Source organism: Mustela putorius, unplaced genomic scaffold (assembly GCF_011764305.1).
Source record: "Mustela putorius furo isolate JIRA1106 unplaced genomic scaffold, ASM1176430v1.1 tig00000174_pilon_pilon_pilon, whole genome shotgun sequence".
In the NCBI taxonomy this organism is placed as follows: domain Eukaryota; kingdom Metazoa; phylum Chordata; class Mammalia; order Carnivora; family Mustelidae; genus Mustela; species Mustela putorius.
Genome location: NW_025421304.1, coordinates 24,342,369 through 24,363,368, shown reverse-complemented (window position 1 = coordinate 24,363,368; position 21,000 = coordinate 24,342,369). Strand labels below are relative to the sequence as shown.

The window sequence follows — 21,000 nt, the reverse complement described above, 5'->3', positions numbered from 1 at the left end:
TTGGTTGTCTCTTGGAGTTTCACTGAATGAGCATGGAAGATGGGTGATTCAGGTGTTTTGAACCAGAGCTGTTTTATTCCCCCAAACTTGTTTCTTCTGGAGCCTGGGTGTTTTTGCAGTGGTGACCAGTGCACAGCCCCATCCTGCCCCAGCTCTCCCATCCACGCAGAGGAACAAGGGAAACAGAAAGTTAAATAAACTCCCCAAAAGGCACTCCCTGGGAGTCAATGGGTATTTGCTTTATTCTAGTTGTTTGATTTAGAACAAAACAAAACAACAAATGTTCTCTGCCTCTGGGTCCAAGGATTTAGCTGGGGATTTAACAACAGCAGTTCCCATGAATAATGAAAACAGTTTCTGGGTTGTCTGCAAACAACCGGGACATTAAAGGGACACACCAAAACGAAACTCAGGTGTTTGCTTCTTCTTGCCAGTGTGGCAAGGCTCAGCAGCCTCTTGGGCATCCCCTGGGCACTGGGCATCACCTGGAGATGCAGGACCTCAGCTGGAGCAGAATCTGTGCTCTCATAAGGCCCCCCAGTCCTAAGAGTGGGAGCAGACTCTCTAAGGAATGCTGGAAAAGAGGAGGACTTTCCTCCCAGCCAGGACCAGGGCCAATATGAGGTGAGTGATTCATTCTGGGTCCAAAATGTAAGAGTGCCCAATAAGGCAGTCATCAGCATAATCGGTATTTAATGTAATATTTTAAAAATAAATTTTGAGGGTTTGTTTGTGTTTTTTGTTTTGTTTTTTTATTTGTTTGTTTTTTGTTTGTTTGTTTTTGTTAAGATACTTAAGAGATCTGCAGTCTTCTCCTTTCTGGTTCCTTGATGGGGAGAGAGCAGGAGAAACTACTGGAGGCGGTCTGGGAGCTTTGGTGTTCTTTTCTCTCAATAGTCTAAATTTTCAGCAAGTGAACTTGCATGGAATTGTTTCCATTTTGATCTGCATCCCTCTATTTCTATTATTGGATTTTCAACAACTGTAATTGTACGCAAGGCATGTTGCTTTATAACCTGAACGTTTAGGCTCCAAGTTCAGTTCAGCCTCCGAACATACCTCATGCTAATGATGATGTTAATGATCAAAGCAGGTAGCATTTATCGAGGGCTTGCTAGATAGATGCTAAGTGTGTTACAGGCATTAACTTCTTTAATTTTTACAAGAACTGTATGAGGGAGGTACTGTTTTAATCTCTCATTTTAGTAATGAGGAGATGGAAGTGTACCCAGAAGTGAGATAACTTGTCTAAGGGTAGAAGGAGGTAGACATCCAATCCAGACGACTTGCTGCCAGAGTCTACCCTGCTTACAATCTGCAGTAGAATAGTGTAAAATGAATTTACATGCTATTCGAAGTTCTGAAGCAAATTTATGCACACTTTTTTCTTCAATGGGTATTAGGTTGCCAAGTTTTTTTAATTCCGAAAATCTGCCCCTTTTACATTTTTTATGTTAAAATGCTCTTTAAAACAATGAAATGAGAGTTGATCCATGATGGTAGCTGCCTTTGAGAAATATCCATGAAGTTTCTGTTGCAGTTTTCTTTTTAACTGGGCCAGGAGGGGAGAAGAGCAGAGGCTGTCAGTTCTAGGGAAAACACGCATCCCGGGATCCTCGCTGTTGGGCCGGGAACACCTGGGAGTGCAGTTGGGCGACTTTGGTTGGTCCCGCCCTGTCCCTGTCTTTGCTTCTGATCTGTGGGCTGTGCGGCAGTCCCTGCATGGGCCTCTCCGGGCTGCTGTCCGTGTGGCACTCATTAGCAGTGGGTGTGTGTCTCACCACAGTGGCCCATTCACAGGCCTGTCAGCAGTGCTAGGGAGCGGGCCGTCCCTCTGGCTGTCCTGGGAGGCCACTGCTCTGGGCTGTCCGGGACAAAGCAAGGCTGTACCCTCTCATGGCCCCACAGCATCAGCTGTTCTCCCAGGAGATGCTCTAAGATCAAAGAAGAAAGCAGGCGTTTGGGTATGGCCTATTGTCACCCTGGATCCTGCCTCTCAAGGAAGACCGGAGGCGGCAGCAGCTGCTCAGTGACCTTCGTGACGGTGGAGTGAGTAGGCACTGGATTTAACAAGCCTGGCTTCTCCATCTGCCAGCCTAAGGCAGGTGCCAGAGACACCGCCTAGCCCAGACAAGGCATGGGGATGGTGACAGAGAGATCCCAGCAATGTGCACTGGCTCTTGGGGACACAGCGTTTGGTCTGGTGGTGTGGTTTTATTTCTGTCTTGCCTGGGTTCTGGCCCTCCGTTCCCGGGTGCGCATTTGCCGTTTCTGTGCTCGCACTCGGGTCCATCTCCATCCCATTCAGGGGTTGCTTTTAATTCTGGCTTGGTCGCTGCTTCCAGAACCGTGGCTCAGCAGCTTGGCATGGACCGTTGAGCCTATCTTAGGAGTTTCTGAGAGTTTGTTCTGGTCCATCTGAGAGAAATAGCGTGGACTGGGTCCCGCTGCCAGATTGTGGAGGCTGGGGACACGTGCTTGGGGCACTATTTCCATCTTCCGTCTTTGTCTCATCTCCTCCTCATTAAATCTTTTAGGTCTGTGGAGTTGACTACCAATTGGTGCCTGACCTAGTTCCAGAGAACCACGGCGTCACCCCTTGCTCATCATAATAAAGAGATTATACCAGTTCACTGTGATTCAAATTGGGCTCTGTTATTTTAGAGTCATTTCTACCTTCTTGGACTAAGGGTATGGGCATGCAGATGTGTGTGTGTGTGTATGTGTGTGTTGTGGCAGTTGCCTAAATGAAGGCTGACATTTTCTGTTGCTATATTGGGACTCTGCTTTTGGACAACAGTGCTGTGGTCTTGCATGGAATAGTTAATGGGCTTGCTGGTTTCCCTGAATTGATCCTCTTTCATTTTCTCCTTGGAGCACTTTCTCTGGAGCAAGGTTCTCACGTCTTCTGCTCTTGGTGTCAGCTCTGTTTGCCTCTTTTCTGCCAAAGGGCACCACGGAGTTACTCAAAGGACCTTTTGAACTGTTCGTTCAATGAATGAAGCGCTCATTTGGGACAGTTACTGGGACAGTGCATGCTTCCAACTGGTCCCCGCTGCCCCATGGCTGGGCCATGACTCAGGCATCTGGCTTTTGCCTCTGCTGATCTCAGAAGCCATGTGGGAGGTTGGTTTTGTTGGCGTGTCCCAGAGTCTGTGACCTTTTCATCATCATTTTACTTTGCATTTTGAAAGATACTCCCCCCAAACAAGCTGTATTTATAAAGTAATAACCGATCTGTGTTCTCACTTTTAATTAATCATATGTACATAATTGCCAATCAGAGCTTCTAATCAGTATGAGTTAATCAGTGTTAACATTTATTTATTTTACTAAGCACCTTCTATGTGACTGACCTATGCCAGGTGCTGGAAACAGAAAACTGAACAAGATTCGGGCTTGGCAGGGGCTTCCAGTAGGTACTATTCTTGTTAACTTATCATTTTAGTTTGGTTAAAATATATGAGCCCCTCTGTGTGTTTGGAGTGGTACGGAGTGCCTCGCAAATATCATCTTGACTGACCTGTGAGTTAAGTTTCACAGGTGCCACTTTTCAGATGGGGAAACTAATCCTTGTAGAGTTGAGTCCCTTGCTCAAAGACATACATTTAATATATATGTATATTTAAGGAGTCTTCCCCCCAGGGTGGAGCCCCATGCAGGGCTTAAACTCATGACCCTGAGATTAAGACCTGACCTGAGATCAATAGTCAGACACTTAACCAACTGAGCCACCCAGGTGCCCTGAGATACATTTAATTAAAATCAGAGGCAGGATTTGAACCCAGGATTGTGAGACCCCAAAACCTTCCCATGGAGATTATAGTCACAACTTCTTGCTTCCTTCCACCTCTTTCCTTCTGGACAGGTATTAGCTTTTGTGGGCAGGAGAGTGCCCTATGTCCTTACCCACGCTTTCTGGTTTCTGGCTTAGTGTCCCCCTACCCCTGCCCCTGATTTTGCTGAGATATAATTCACATATAATGCAACGACTTGATATACATGTATTTTATGAAATCATCACCGCCATCAGTTTAGTGAACATCAATCCCCTCCCGTAGTTACACATTTTTTCTCTTGTGATGAGAATCTCTTGTAAGATTTACTCTCTAAGCACCTTTTAAGTATACAATACATTACTGGTTGAAGTCTCTGTTTATAGCTTAGTTTGATGCCTATGAAAATGTGGAGTACAGAGGAGCGTGTGCCCCCTAGAATAATGGAACTTTGAGCTTTCTAAGGCATTCGGCTGACTCACTTCCTGATTGTTTCGGTTGGAGAACTGAGGCTCTGAGCAGCTGGGAGATTTGGTCCTGGCGTAAGAGCTTGGGCTTGAACTCAGCACCCCTGACGTGCAGGCTAGTTGTGTTCTTTACAGCCCTTTCTTTGATTCCTGGCTAATTTATTGTGGGCTAGGTGGCAAATCTCAAGGGATGTTCCTTGTAACTGTATCCAGGCTTGAGGTAAGAGCAGCCAGAATTAGGTGATGATGTCAGCTCATTAAGGCAAGGGTCTAGTTTTGTTCATCACTGGGTTTCGAATCCCCAGCACGGCCCCAGGAATACTGTGGGTGGTCAGTGGGTATGCCTTGGATGAAGGAACTGGGAGAGATGAAGGGGCCTGGGCCTCCAGGATAACCAGCTCATGTTACCCATTTGGTAGCTGCTGACCTTCCTTCTTGGATTCTCCTGCACCAGAGGAGATTTTAGAATCAAATTGATGGTATCAGTATTTCAGTTGGCACGTCAATGATTTAGTCATTTTGTATCATAAACTGTTTTTCTCTTCCAATTTTGGAATAAATTAACTGCTTCTTTTGCATCTTGAAGCAGAGTAGTCTTCTAGTGTTTGCTTTTTTGTTTCGCTTTTGGGGGTTTTTGGTTTTCGACGTGGGGAGTGGTTTGGCTATATAGGAACGTGGGGCAGGTGCTCAGTCACCACAGCACAGGTTCACCTTGGGGGTGGCTGGCTCAGAAATTTACCCTGCAAAAGAGATGCTTCTGGCTGCATGATGAGAATTTATAAAAGTAAAAATTTGTGTCCAGGGCTGATAATTCTTTTTTTAAAAGAAATTATGTAAGCAATGAGGAAGAAGTAAGGAGAAAAATCACCCACGGTTCATCCACTCTGACTCACTGTCATTTTTTCCGTCCCTTCCAGTACTCAACTTGGGGATATTTTTGTGTTATTGTCACTGGAATAAAGATTTTCTTTCCTAATGAACGAAATTGAAATGTCCAACATATTTTTCCACATTGCTTTACAATTTACGTAATTGTGACTTCGGGAAAGAACTGCTGTCCCATGCAGGGCGTGCCCTGTCTTATACACTTTCCTATTACAACAGGGCACTTTTGACTTTACAGGAATAGCGGGATATGATTTTTGCAGGGAATATGCATGAAAAACAGAGTTGGATTGTAAGATTGGCCATAGCTGGAAGGCCCTATGCTTCTATCATAAAGTTATTCCATAAGAGTCTGTTCCCCCAGCTCTAGTGCCCTATTTCCCTAATGAATAAAGGATGCTTGAAATATGCACATAGAGAAACCTGGAATTAATCAATATCATGACTTTTTTTTTTTGTAATTTAAATAATTAGGATGAATTTAGGAAGCAAGCCTCTTCCCTCATTGGGAGAAGCGTTTTCCTCATTTCTGAAACTAGGTGGTGTTGAACCAGAAGGCAGGGCAACAAAAACCTTACAAATGTGACAGCTTAAGGAAAGTGAACCTGGTCTTTCAAGTTTCTTCCTGGTGGGGGGGAGAACAGGAAAGGCAGAAAACTGTTGAAAGGGAATCTCTGTGCTCCCTGGCAGGTCAACTCTTGTTAGGATTAGTCCTTTAATGAGGTCACCGCGTTTGAGGGGTGGCCTCAGCAGAAAGGGGCTGGTAATGAGCCGACTTGGAAGAGAAAGGCTGTGAGAGCTTTCATGAACTCTGCTTGCATCACAATTTGGCAAGGTCACGGGAGAGAATCTTCTTGAGGCCACTAAAAATAGATATAGTCTCGGAGATCCAACTGGGCTGCCATCTCTCTTTGTCTGCTCTTTAGTCACATCTTATTTGGGGAGATCTCTTCCTTCTCCACGCCCACCTACCTCCTTCGTAACTCTACATTTGCTTTAGATCAGCTGCCAGAACCCATGTGCCGGGGAGGACAGGGGAGGCAGGACATTCCGGGACCTCCTGCTCACCTGGCTGCTTTACCTTGTGCTTATATCCACTCTCCTTCCCTCTCTTCTTCCTTATCCCTCCCTCCTTCCCTCTGTTTTACCCTAACCTGGCCCCTCAATCCCATTCCTTTCTCTCTGCAAGGAGACGGCACTTACAAATACTCTACCTGTCACAACTAAATACGTGAGAGGAAGAATGAATGAATGAAGGGTCAGATTTCCAAGAAGGCCGAGTTCCAGTGAGAGATCAGTGGAGCTAGGAAGGCTTCTGCCTCCCTTGACAGCATATCCCACTACTGCTCTACTGTCCTCTTCCCACACTCTGGTACCCCAGCCCCTCGTATGCCATCCCTTCACTTCACCTGTGTGTTCTGTCACTGTCTAGCCGTCTGTCTGTAGTGGTATACATCTGTCCATATCTTAATGTGCACCTCTGTTCACATGAGTTTCTGTAAGAATTCAAAGGAGCCGTTTAACTCTTAGATTGACTAGTTCTATTTTCCTCTGTCTTGATTCTGTAGATTTCATTCAGATTTTTGTAAATAAAATCTGACCCCAAACCCTAATATGTATAAAGTGGATAAAACATAGCTGTGGACTGAGAAGAAGTAGGAAGACGGTGGGGATCCCAGAACCTCCCCATCCTGGCCTCACTTACCATAGTTCCTGCCGTCACCTCTGGGGTACCCGGGAAGACTGTCTTGGGATCTGTGATGTCCCTCCATCTTCAAGACTGGGTCTCTGTGGTTAAGGTTTGCTGTAAATGCAGACGATTGCATAGTAAGTGCTCTAGGAGCTGTAACCAATGTGAAGACAGACTTTCTGCTTTTCACCAGCTCATGGGGATTGGGGTGGCAGGCAAATGGCTGGGAACACGATTCCCTAGAACCACAAGGTGTCGGGGGCCTTGAGGCCTGAGGGACTGATGATGATCGTAAGCTGCCATGTTGCCTCTCATCCTATCAAACCCTGAGCATCCACTCTGAGCTGGCCTGTGTGCGCTGACTGAGGAAAAAGTCATGATCCATCTCTGTTTCATTAACCTTTTTAAATTTTCTGTGTCCTGTATCACTAGTTGGCTGTTTATTCTTCTGTTCATTTTCTAACGCTACCGCGGGATGAACACTCTGCAGGGAAAGCAACCCTGTCTCCTACTCTAATGACTTCACCTGTATCTGGCACGTAGTAGATGCGCAAGAAACATTGATTGACCTGATGAGTGGTTGATAAGAGATGATGCTGTGATGATTTGAGAGAGAGAGAGAGGGAGTGTGTGTGTGTGTGTGTGTGTGTGTGTGTGTGTGATGTTGAAAAAAGAAGGTGGGTTATTGGGAGGAAATAACTTGGCCAGGGCCTTAAAGGACAGGGAACATTCTTGAAGAAGAGAAGGAGAATGTGCATTCTGTGCAAAGGCAAAAGTAGGAGCAAAAAGTTGGGAGGTGTGAGGCATTATGGTAAGTTGAGCAAAAGTCATTCTGGGAAGAAGCTGCTCCAGGTGAGGCTGAAGGCCTGCTGGCTCCTTACTGAAGGTCCGGCCCTGGGGGAAAGGAAAGTGATGAAAAGGGACAGAAGTCAGAGTGTAGTCGGGGGTACCTGGGTTTTCACCCTGACAAGGGGGTACCTGGCTTGTTACCCATTCTCTGTGTCTCAGGTCTCCCCACTTTCCCATAGAGGTGATGGATGTTACCATTTGAGCAGAGGACCCAGAACAAAGCAAGGCTTGGTTATTATCCAACGCAGAGGAGACCAGACCCAGGAGCCCTTCAGTGTTTTGAAATCTGGGGCAGGCCAAGCAGACCCGTGGTTCAGAGAAAGCACGGAGCAGCATGTGGAGGATGGGCTGTCCCCATGTCCTCCTGGGAAGAAGATGTTTCTCACCCCTCCCCCACCTCCTTCCCTCACCTGCTGGAGACTCAGAATCCTCACTGTGCTGGTGCTGCTGGAAGCTGCCATCTATTCTGGTTCTACGATGTGTACACTAAGGGTGTGTGTCAGCTGCCAGAGGCAAGGTCAGGGTGGTGGGAACCATGGGCTGAGGAACTGTCTGGCATCAGTCTCTGGAATGGAACTGAAGACCAGTTTTGTCTTCGTGGGCTCAGAATCCCTGTGCCTGGTTGTGTGTTCTTGTCCCATTGTGTGACACAGCCCCAAGAGGGATATGACTTCTTTGCCCGAGCTCTGCGTATGAACCTTCATTCAGATCACGATTTCACGCCGTCATTGCTCCTTTCCTCACTTTTACTATGGAAGGCGGTGCTTCATGTTTCCGTAGTGTCTACATCTTGGCAGGCAGCCCCTTCAACTTCCTTTGGAATAAAACTGGGTATTTGTAAAATGAGTGCATTGAATGATAGGGAGAGTCCAGAGGTAGAGTCTGTGCCCTGTGGGTTTTCAACCTAGTTTCTTTTCCATGAAGACCTAGATTCCTGGAGAGCTACTAGACTCTGCTCCTGCCTCTGTCACCAGGACTGGACTGACCTTAGTCACTTCCTTTGAATTTCATTTCTGCCTTTGGGAGAGGGTCAGAGTCCTTCCTCACAGTTTTGACCACACCTGCCCAGCACGAGGTATGGGGCGGATGCTGCAGAGACATGCGCTGCCGGAGCAGGGTCTGCTGGGCTCTCCTCTTCCCACTTGGGGCCTCAGCATCTCCATCTGTAAAATAATCATTGAGTCATTCATGGTTTTCTTCAAAATATTGAGGAACCACCCACACAGTTATTTACTTAATATTTTCTTTTGATTCTGTTTTTCTTAAATATTTTTGAAGCAAGCTATCCTTGATGATAGACTAGCACTGCTTTTGATAAATGGAGAGTAGCCCCAAAATTGATATAGCTAAAAGAAACAGTATAATTGAATCTTCTCTGAACCTGAGATTACCTTTTCTAAAAAGAGAGGTTTGTTCGGGAATTACTATAAATGGAGACTCTCTTTGTGGAGATCTGGATTGAAAGAGAATTGCCTACATCCTGACTCATAGTCATTTAATGCCAAAAATAATTGTAGTAATTTGTGGGAATCCTATCATGTCAGGCACTACACTTATTTCTTTAATATTTCTTTATATCAAATCCTTATAGCTGAAAACTGATAAATTTTTGATCCTGGTGATGCTGACTAATAATATTTAATGAAAAGTAAATTTGTGCCAGCAACAACAGCATAATTTGTGCACATTATCTCATGGGTCCAAAGAATGTCTATTTTATAGGTAAGAGTCCTAGCAATAAAACTGGTTCCCAAGTGGGAATGTGCCTGCCGGACCTGAATTCCACCCCCCGGTAGAGGCTATGCTTACTTCCATCTAACTCCCTTGCTTGGCTCTCCCTCCATTTGATTACTGACATAACCACTTGGTTTGGCCCCTGGACAGGATGTTCTGTCTTTCTGCGAGGTGACCAGATCATCTGGTCAAGGATTATGAAGCCTAGCTGTATCTGCTTATAGCCACCCCAGCAGCTAAAGGGAGACCCCTAAAGGGAGACTATATCCTGACAGTCTTCTGCACATGAAGCGTCCTCATAGAGATGGTCTTCATTATGGTGCCAGGTTGGGCCCATAAAAGACCATTAGAGAGGGAATAGTTCCTAGAGATCCCTCTAGCTCAGGGATCCCCTGGGGTGCTCTGAGTTCTGCAGGAGGATGGCAGGCTGCTTTCAGTGAGGGAACTGATTATTCCGATTATAGAATTCTGTAGACTCAGAAAAGGAAAGAAACTTAGTGACCATCAAATCCAACCCAGTACCTGATGTCAAACTTGATTTTGTAAGTTGTCAGGTAAGAAACATGTTTAAAGTATTTCCAGAGATGAGCAACCACGAAGTGAATTGTGTGTATGTGTGGGTGTGTGGGTGTGTAGCTTTACACATTTACAGTATCAGACAATTACAGATATCAAAGCCAAGAAGGTATTAAAAAAAAAAAAAAAAAACCTGCTCCAAAATCCAGCCTGGTTTTCTTGGATGAAGTCATAAGATAGACATTTTCTTTTAAAGATTTTATTTATTTATTTGACAAAGATCACAAATAGGCAAAGAGGCAGCCAGAGAAAGAAGAAGGGAAGCAGGCTCCCTGCTGAGCAGAGAGCCCGATGTGGGGCTCGATCCCAGGACCCTGGGATCATGACCTGAGCTGAAGGCAGAGGCTTTAACCCACTGAGACACCCAGGTACCCTAAGATAGACATTTAATAAGTGAACATTTCAATGGAAGATGTCCCAGAGCCTCCGATTCAAGTACTATTAATAGGACATTTGCCTGTCACTTCCCTACCATGGACCCAAACCCAGTCTAGAAAGATGACCCAACTCTACACAGCTGTTGATAATGCTATTTTTGTCATTATTCTTGGTTCTTATCAATGGAATTAGTAAAAGTAGACTTTATTTGTAATTATTTGAGTAGTAAAAAAAAAAAAAAAAGATGAAAACAAAAGAAGGCAAGATGTGGAACCTTGAGGGTACATGTGCATCTAGGAGTCTGGGAGGTGAGTTCTGGGGGAACAGCCTAGATAAAGCTTTCTGTGGGGATGCTGATTTCTTGATATTGGCAGGTGAGTTTTCCCCAGATCTTCAGGAATGTCCAAATTTGTGCATACAAGTGAAGAATTTTATTCCGCCAATAAAGAGCAGCAAGCTATAACTGAGACATTTTAATGGCCTGCTTCCCCTGCCACCCCTGAATGAATCCGCTGAACTTAATGAGGCACAGTGAGGAAGCAGAGTGCCTAGACTCACTCGCTGGCTCGTGTCAGCCCCTCTGTAGCCAAATTCGCATTTGTGCCTGAAGAAAATTCTAAGTCATCACCCACTGTGGGCCTTCCGAAACGCTCGTACATAGGTAAGACCTTGGGATCTGGGACACAGTTCTTCATTCCCTAGCTCGACTGTTCCAAAGCTAACTGGGCGCCCTTAATGTGCCCCTTGTAGCAATAGATATGCAACGGGCAAGAAAACACACAGGCTTTTTCCTTTGTGATGCTTAGGAATGTTATCCGTGTGTCCACTTTCTATCTTAAGGATCAGGGTCTCCGAAGAGGTAAATAGCATTCTTTTTCCTTAGCTTAATTGTACATTGCAAAAGGGCAATCTGGCTTGATTTGGAGGAAACTTGTTTTTGTTTCTTGCCAAGCAAAATGGCCCCAGAGAGAATGCTCTCCTATTATAACGTAACCCGTTCCCATGGCTGTGGACAGCGGGGCTTGCTTTCTTCCCTTGAGAGGTAATAGCAGATTGTGACTCCTTCCATCAATCAGCAAAAACTGCTCTGTGTGTGTGTGTGTGTGTGTGTGTGTGTATGTGTGAATATTTCTTTGACTCTATGATTAAGGCATTTTTCAAATGCGTTGATTTCTTGGCTATATGGAAGTTCCCCAATGTTGATAATCCATGAGTTATTAATTCTTAGACCTTCAGTTACATACTGTTCATCATTTCTTTGGAGGGGTCTCGTCCGTGGTTGCCCTTTCTCTCTCGCTCTCTCTCTCCCTGGATAATTCAGTAGTCTGGTAAAGTGATCTAGTCACTGGTCACTTAAAAAAAAGAAAAAAATCACTGGACTACTTCTCTAAATTAGTGCTCTAATTTACGTCTGCAGAGAACAACTGAGTATGGCTCTTGGATGAATTGCTTTGGTTTAAACTCTTATGTCCAAATCCTGGCTTCAGTGCTTTACAGCTCTGTGAATGAGGGCAAATTTACTCCACCTTTCTTATCGATTTCCTAGTTATGAAATAAAGAAAATCATAGTACCTGATGTATAAGATTGTTTCATATATGTGTATATATATATGTATATATATATATATTTGTATTTCATATATATATATGTGTGTGTGTGTGTGTGTGTGTGTGTGTGTGTGTGTATACACACTTAGCCCAGGACCTAGCACATGACAACCTCTCAGTAAACGTTAGAAATCATCTTTGCTGGCTTGGATTAACTTGTGTCTACAGAACACCTGGCTCCCAGGGGTATAAAAGAGCTGAAATAGTTCGCATCGTGTGTACATGACTATAACCGTGCCCTTAAATCCTCAAAGATGATTAAATGCTTCACTTGGCATCTGAAGTATTTGGGAAATATCGATCACATTTTTCAAACTCAGTTCTTACACAAACACATGGATTTACCATCAGTCAGTCAGGAAGAACCTATTGGTTACCCAGTCTTGTTAATAGCCAATTGTTTGCAAAATGATAATCTATTTTTAGGTATAGATATTAACTGCTTTAGAAAACTAACAAAAACAGCTCAAGGCTGCGTCATTTGGGCCAAGTGAGGACATCATTACAGTCCTTAAAAAAAAATTACAAATTATACAAATATACAAAATATATCTACTTGGTGTACTTTGACACCAAGTAGATAAAACAGATAGATTTTCATTTTAAAAATTTTAAAAATACAGTTTTATGGTTGTTCTCCATTTAACCAGTACCATTCATCTATTTGTCCAATAAGCCAGGCTCTGTAGAGGGTTGGCCTGCTACTGACCCAGGCCAGACAAAAATGAGTGTAAGATATTACATCTCATCTTTCTGTCTTCGAGAAGCTCAATGTTTCCTTGGATGCAACATTGGAGGGGGCAGACAGACATCATAAAAAGGAGCTCTCCCTGGGGGAAGAAATGGAGAGGAACAGAGGTGCACGGCCTGCTGAGATCAGGGAAGAGCAAGCCTTACCTGGGCAGGAGATAAGGCTGGGAGCAGACCAGGGAGAAAAGCAGAAGCTGTGTTAACCAGCACAGACCTCTCCTGACCCGACAGGGAACCATTTAGAGTTTCCATATTGTCAGATTTTCGTTTCTTTTCTTCTTCTTCTTCTTTTTTTTTTTTTTAAACGTAAAGATTGTTGTCCTTCTAGGAAGTGCTTCCATCAAGAAAGGAGTTTCTGTTTTTTCGTGTGCATTGCTGTCAAAGGCTGAGATATGTATTCGTTCACAACAAGAAGATAGATAAGCAAAATAAACTGCAGGAAGAGACATAAAGGTTCTGGGCATTTGTGAATGCAGGCACTCTGCTTGCTTTGTTTATCCCAGCGATTCTTTCTAGAACTTTACCCGCTGGCTGTAACGGACATCCCGGAAACCTTCCCGAAGCTGGGTTGTGTTTATTTTTGCTTGCTTGACACCTCTCCTTCCCCTCAAAAGGTTAAAATGTAAAATTGCTGGCATTCTAGGGCAAAATAAAATATACTCTCTTGAAGAAAGCCTCTTTATTTTACTTCTATTGTCAGTGTTCTCAGGTTCTATAACAGTATATAAACAGACCCCATGTATATTTGTGACTTTTATGGTAGATGTGCTTAGATTTCCCCCTTATTCTGAGGTTTTATTCCTTTTTTATTCAGGAAAGAAACCACCAAGGCATAGCGGGAAGGCAGAGCCTTAGGATCTGGGGAAACCTATGTTTGAATTCTTATTTTATTATTAGCTAGCTTTGGTGCATTGGGTAAGCTTTGGTTCCTTCTCTTCTAGGAGGCAGGAACCAAGTAAAACAAGCCCCTGCCAGGGCTGTGGGCAAGACTAATGAAAAGAAAATTGCATGTAGAAGCACCAAGGCCATGTATATGGGGGGTATGTAGTAGGTGGCCAATAAAACCGGAGCTTCCAGCATCAACGACTGTTGCTATGTTAACGGAGAGAAATCGAAAGGACCGACCACATCATTTGGGCAAGAAATAGGGATAAAATGTAGAGTAGCAGGAGGCTTGCTCATATGCTAGATGACAGTTTGTTTATTCATTTCCCAACGATATTACAAAGGCTGTGAATATTTATTTAGTTCTGCTCCCAATAGTCCTTCTAATAGGGAATTATTTGGGTACAACGAAAGACATTTGTAAATGCGGCTGATAAGACTGGCATTGGACAAGGAGTGTTTTGTTGGACACAAGAATTCTATTGTCCCCGGCTTCAGTTGTCAAGTGCCCGGAGAACCCAGAATTTATGGTGGTAGCACAATGGTCCTTTCAGGGCCCAGCGAAAGAGCTGTGAGATCCCGCTCCCCGGCTTTTCAGGGCTTCTAATCTTTTTATCGGGCCTGGACAATGCCGGATTCAGCCGCTGCCTGAGCCTCCTAACTGTCCATTGGCCGCCAGGTATTGTGCGGTAATTACCATGGTGACAATGGACTCTCTCTACGCCCGTCCATCGGCGCTTTGGAAAAACGGTGAAGGTTGTCACTTTGTATTAGGGGCCTCCAAAGGCATGGCTTACTTAGAAAAACTGCTAAAGAGAAATAAAGATAATCGTGTTAAGAGTTTGATTTAAAGGGCCGCTGTGTCAAATCCATTTGGAGCCCAGGACGTCTTTTCGGATGTTTTCTTGGACTTACGGTCAGACGTGGGGGGTCATCCCCGTGCAGGCGGTGCAGAGTCGGACCCTGGAGATTTTGCAGGAAGGCATGAGCTATGGGAAGCTGAGAGCCCTTCACATTCAGCCGGAGCAGAAGTCCAAGCTGAGCCCGTGAACTTTGAGGGATCCCCGGATTTCTTTGAGGCATAGCTTCTTCATCTGAAAAAGACTGGCAGGGGAAATGCTTACAGATTAATACTCAGTATGTGTGATATATGATAGATACCGAATACATGAATACAAGCTCTGAATAGACGCTTGTACTTCTCCCAGAGGGCGTTGTGAATAGCAAATATACCATAGAAAGTAAAACTAAGTTTTAAATCAGGCACAATTTGTACCTTCGCAATCACAGCTACTGATTATTGAGTGCCCACCCCAAGTGGGGGTAGTGCGTTTATTATCACTGTTCTTGACAGTCATCCCGCAAAATAGTTGTTCTTACCCCCATTTTCTAGTGAGGAAACAGAGACTCAGGGAATTCGTGCTTGCCCCAAGTCAGACTAGCTCGGAAGGTGCCAAGCATGGATTTTACATCGAATGTCCCCTCACGTTCGATAGCTGACTGCTCCTCACCCACCCTCATTTCTTTCCAAAAAAAAAATTCAAAATCTACAAACCTGTGTTACAAGATGTGTTTCACCATATGGTTTGGAAACTTTGGCAATAACAGGAGAGAGAAACACCCTTGATGACTATTAATTGGGTGTGATCATCCCATCAGCAATGTCAGGGACACGTGACATGTACCATAGGAAGAAGCCCCTGTTCTAGCTGGCCCTGACTCCAGGGTGCCCGGAGTCAGCGACCAGCTGCTGCCCCTTCTCCCAGCCACAGAGCAAGAAACAGACACAGCAACATCACCAAAATGACGCGGTCTTTCCAGTACAACAGAAAAGCATATGGTCTTTGCTTGACTTCTTTGCCGCAACATGGCAGTCCTAGAAACCTGGTATTTCATTCGTTTATTTAATAGTAATCTATTTAATCATAGTTTGTTTCTGTCTGCTCCATACCAAAGTACTGGAAATTCCCTGTTGTATTGTTTAAGCAAATAAGCAATTTGCTGAGTGCCTGGGTGGCTCAGTTGGTTAAGCGACTGCCTTTGGCTCAGGTCATGATCCTGGAGTCCCCGCCCCCCACCCCCACATTGGGCTCCCTGCTCAGCAGGGCAGACTTCTCCCTCTGACCTGCCATGCTCATGCTCTCTCTCTCTCTCCCCCTCTCTCTCCTCCTGACTCTCAAATAAATAAATATATATTTTTTAAAAAGTAAAATATTTCTCGGCTAATGTATTAGAGGGATAGGCATGATTTACCCCAGGAAGCAGGTCTCACTCTGGGCTCTTAAATCTGGCAGGAGAGGAGTCTCGGTTTGCTCGCTGGTGATCCAGTCCGGTCAGGCTGTTTCCTTGCTCTGGGCACTGGGCACTTATGGCTTAGCTGGCTTCTTCATCTGTAAAATGGAGCTGTCACTGTGTCCTTGGGCTTCCCTGCTCCCCTCAGTGACAGCTCTTTCCCTTTTCACCTGCCCCCCCATCCCCTACCCCATGCTCTACCTACCCCAGCATTGCATGCACAGAAGTGTCCCAGGATCCTGTTGATAGGGTCACTGAGGTGGGGACTGTTCTCATTGAACACACGTAAACTTTCAGCCCCGACCCTCCCTGAACCCAAGAACCACACGTGGTTGTTGTCCCTGTTCTCTGAACAACGATCTTAGCCCATGGCTGGCCTGGCTGAAGTCCACATTCTTGAAGATGACCCGTCCATGTACATTGACAAGCCAAGGCACTTGATTTGGAGCAGAGATCCTCAGAGAAGGGACAGCAGTGTGACTCGGGAGCCCAAGGGAAGCCTATGGACTTGCGTGTACTAAGCGCTCAGAGCTCAGCAGGAGATACCTGCCACAATCACACCCCCGCCCTTCCCTGGCTTTTCTCCTTGCTCTTTAGAGGCTCATTGAGGATTTCTCCATCCTGCTTGATACCCTGGGCTTCACAGTGTTCTTTCCCGTGATTTCTCGATCTCACTGCAGTCATCGATGGCATGATGTGTCTATACCCCTGGGAGGCTCAGTGCAGCACTAGAGAGAGCTGGTAGAAGGCATGACTTATACTGGGAGCAGCCCAGTCATGGCACACAGGCCTTGAGAAAGGAAGGGGAGACTCTGAGAGTAGGTAGGGGTAGATGCCATGGGGCTAGGTTGGATTTCCATGGCTCAGAAGGGAACACAGGATTCCAGGTCTTGGGGAGTCATGAGAGAAGAGGGAAGATGAACATTCCAAGCAGGAACCCCAGTGCAGAAAGAGAAGACGGGCAACATACACGCACAGAGCCCTCAGACCCAACAAGCTCTCTTCCCATCCACTCTGCTGAAAGCACAGAAACGGCTAAGATTCCTTATGTCATTGTTTTCTTTTCTAAGAAGAACGGTGCAGTTGTATACCAACATTTTCCACAGAACCTACCTCAAATGTTTGCAGTCATCGGAATGCATAGACAATTCACCCAGTTCTTTTTGCTTTCCTTCCAAAGCTCTTAATTGTCTATGCGGGCTTTTGGTGAAAGGAGTTTTATAGGGGATATTTTGCAGGGAGGTAAACAATTCGAGGCAAAGTGGGAGTTCAATTAATTTTTATGGATTTGAGAACTTTGAAAAGCACACTGGCTACAACAGCTACGGCTGTGTCATTAACTGACTGGATACCGGGGAATGCAGAGAGAGGGAGCACAGGCTCTCATGCCTGCACTGCTGAATTTAGGTCTCACCTTGGCTGTTATTGGCTACACACCTTGGGCAGAAGTCTTAGCCTTTGAATAGTGGGGTGAGATACCCAGGTGGGCTTATGACAACCAGAGTGGTGATAGACATTGGTGAGGCCGGGGACAGATGTCTGTTCCATTTACGGCGTACTAGATATCCCCTGCTGAGTAGCATACTGTCCCCAATTTAGCAGGTTATCACAATTCACCATTACCTTTTATAGTTGAGTTTAGTGAAATCATCTGGGTGGTTTTAACGTGGGGTCTCTCACGCTGTGTAGTCAGATGGCTGATCGCAGGAAGGTCTGACTGAGTTGGATGTCCAAAATGGCATCTTTGCTCACCATCTGGCACCTCAGCTTGGGTGCCTGGAAGAGAGAGGTATGGCGGGGCATGTCTCTTTCTATCCATGCAGCTTCTCCACATGGCTGCCTGGAGCTGTCTCACAGTATGCTGGTCTAGAGTGTTCAGACTTGACATGACAGCTGACTTCTCCCAGACGAAGCCTTCCAAGAGCACAAGACAGGCTACAAGGTTTCTTACGACTCAGCTTCTGAAATCACAGTGTCCCTTTGCTTTGTTTCATTGGTGACCCAAGGACAGCTCAGATCCACATAGAAAGAGACCTGGGGCATGGATATCTGGGGAGTATGGTTCATTTGGGAGGGAGTCATTTTTGGAGACTAGTTCAACATGTAATATGGTTGCAAAGTAGGGTTCTTCATCAATTATGTGTTCTATGACTTGTCCATGTGGATTTTTCTCTGACTCCACGTTCATCTGGGAATAGCCCCATAGCTATTCTGTCCTCAACATCCTGGGCATAGCACATAGTAGGACATTTTCTTGTTTTTTCTAGTCACCAAATCAAGATGTGATGGGCACATTTGAGATTTATAATTTATTTCAGTCCTTCGCCAAGAAGGGTTTTTGCTTCCTGCTGTTGTTGGTGGTGTTTGTGGAAGGCATGGTGTGTGAGGAGGAGCTGTCTGAGGGAACCAAGATGAGATGAGGAAAAGTGTATTTGGAAACAAAAAGGAAGCATAATAAATAAAGTCAAATAAGAAGCTATCTCAGTTATTTCTTTTAAATATTTTATTTATTTGAGAGAGAGAGAAAGCAAGCAGGGGAAGGAACAGAGAGAGGGGGCGGGGGAAGGGGACAGAATTCCAAGTAGACACCCCTGAGCGCAGAGCCTGACATGGGGCTCAGTCTCACAACCCTGAGGTCATGACTTGAGCTGAAACCAAGTCAGACGCTTAACTGACTGAGTGACCCAGGTGCCCCAGAAGGTGTTTCATTTCTTAATGCAAGCTGGGTTGATCCTAGAAGGTAGAAGCCCTAGAGATGAAGGACGTTCAAGAAATCCTTTACGCCGTTGTGTTAGAGCGGTGCCAACTACCGTGTTCCCTGGTTCAGTGCCTCAGTTTTTGAAGGCGACAGCTGTTCAGACCCTCCGTATTCCTCTCTTCATTCACTGAACAGATCTACATTGAACAGCTGCTCTGGGCTAGGAAATGTGTTAGACACTTTGGGAGATATGAAGATGAATCAGACCAGAATCCAGGCAGAACACAGCCCCCACGCAGAAATCCAGAGTGTGCTGTGGTGCGGGAGGGGGCGGAGAGAAATGTAGTCTTGATGAAGAATTGAGGCTCTGTCAGCCCAGGGCTCAGCTCTGCTGGTGTAGGGATGACATCTCCTATCACCGCCACCACCCCTGTCACTCTTTGCCCTTGAGACTGTCATTCCATAAGGCTCTGGCAGCTGCAGAACAGTGTTCTCCCTTGCAGAGGGAAGGTACCTACTTTGGACTTAGAATGAGTGTTTTCTCAGAAACTGGCTCCAAGAGTTGACATCCCCACTACGGGTTTGAATGTGACATCCGTAGAGTGGTGCAAGAAGTTGGATGGATGGCTGCTTTATCTTTTTATCAAAATACCAAAAACACATATATAGTGAGTCACATCACCTTTTGGTAGCTCTAAACCCATGGCAAGTTTTTTCCACTTTTCACACAAGTGTGACAATTAGTTTACATCTCTCTCTCCACGTCTGGACTATTCTCCTCTAAGGGAGATGTCTATCTACACAACTGTGTGTCCCCAGTATCTAGGAGTCTAGGAGTGTGTCATTTCATTGACTCATGTTACCTCTGTTTAATAGCAATCCTTTTTCTTTTTGCAGAAATCCCTATATTTTCGGCTCAGCGACCCCGGGGTGCTTGTTCCAGTTGTCCTTTGTTGAGTGACCAATCAGATGGGTGGAGTGTGTTATAGAAATTGGCAGCAGGTATCCAATGGGTGAAGAAGGTAAGATGGAGCTACTTGACTATACAATGACTGTAGGCATGAAGTGACCGCCAACTGGCCCCTCCCTCCAACCTGCCTTTGCTTAAATCTGCACTAAATGGAAAGCAGCGTCTGAGAAGGAAGTTGGCCTACTGATTTGGGCTTTGAGGGATGTGATTATTCCCTGTTGTTCTTGGATTCTCTTTACTGAACACCTGTTATGTACCAGTACAAGGTTGATCATTTTTGTTGTTGTTTGGGTTTTTGAGGGGGAGGGATGACTATAGAAAAGTCAGAGGAGAAAGAAGGAACTGAAAGGCATTCTTTAGCAAAGACTCAGCTGGGAGGACTAAGATAATTGACATGTTGCCTTTTCCTCCTTTTCTTCTTTTGAAGAGAATTCTATAAATAAGAACAAGGTGACTTATATCCCATGGCCAGGAGGCTGAACCTTTCAGACCTCAAAAGGCAGACTGCAAGATCATAAGCCAAAAGGCTGATTTCAGCTGTGAGGCCCACTCTGCCACTCATATGCCCTGAGATTAATGAGCTCTTTTCTGGGCCACAGGGTAGTTGGACCTAGGGTCATTAACAGTTCTAAAATTTTAGGATTTTATGACTCCATTGATCTCCTCTATCTTCTCAGTAGTAACTAGAGCTATTTTTATAGGCCACCCAAATATCCAGATAGAAACGCAAGAATCAATTCTAGGGGCATGACTCCCTACATTTTAGGGTTCTAGATCCATCTGTCCATAGGTCTATGGCTCCTCTCCATGGGGTAGTCCACCAGGAGCCTTAAATGCAGAGGCCAAGTACAACTCATGGTTTTCTCCTCTCAACCCTCACTTTGTCCTGTGTGTCAAATTTCAGGGTAGCATCAAAACTCAGTGGGATCAGAAACATAGAAGGGGTGCCACACGTCTCTCAATCAGACGTGAAACTGCCAATGGCAGTTTATTCCTGTTGATTCCTACTGGTGCTACTCTGATGATCTCTGAAATTACTTTTTTTATTTCTCTCTTCCCCACTTACTGTCATCCTCCAAACATTAGCCTGATCCTCTTTCTCCAAAGTTATCACAATTGCCGCCTGACAGGTCATTTTGTCTCTGGGGTTACTTCTTCTCCAGCATGATATGCCTTCCATACAAATACTAAAGAGTGTCCCTACATCCAGGAAGTATGTTACTTTCCCCCTTAATCTTTTTGGTGTCAGAGATCTGATTCCTTAGTAAGTGTCTAGGACCCCTTCAGGGATAAGGCCACTATTTTGCTGTCCAGACTCATTTCTCAGCCATTCTCTCTGCAAACCCAGCCCTGCCTAGACACATCCATTGTGGGATCCACTATAGGGCACACCTGTCACTTCCCCAATGCCCCATGGTCGCACTCTCTCTTCACAAGCCAAC

General features: G+C 45.1%; 1 protein-coding gene across 1 annotated transcript in view; it reads left to right on the top strand.

Moving 5' to 3' along the window:
- The window catches only part of CDH11 (cadherin 11), a 147,976-nt gene that overhangs the window by 43,368 nt on the left and 83,608 nt on the right, over nucleotides 1–21,000 (top strand). Inside the window, exon 2 of the mRNA XM_004744300.3 lies at nucleotides 19,486–19,610. The gene's annotated coding sequence lies outside the window, so the exon portion shown is untranslated. The remainder of the gene's footprint in view (nucleotides 1–19,485; nucleotides 19,611–21,000) is intronic.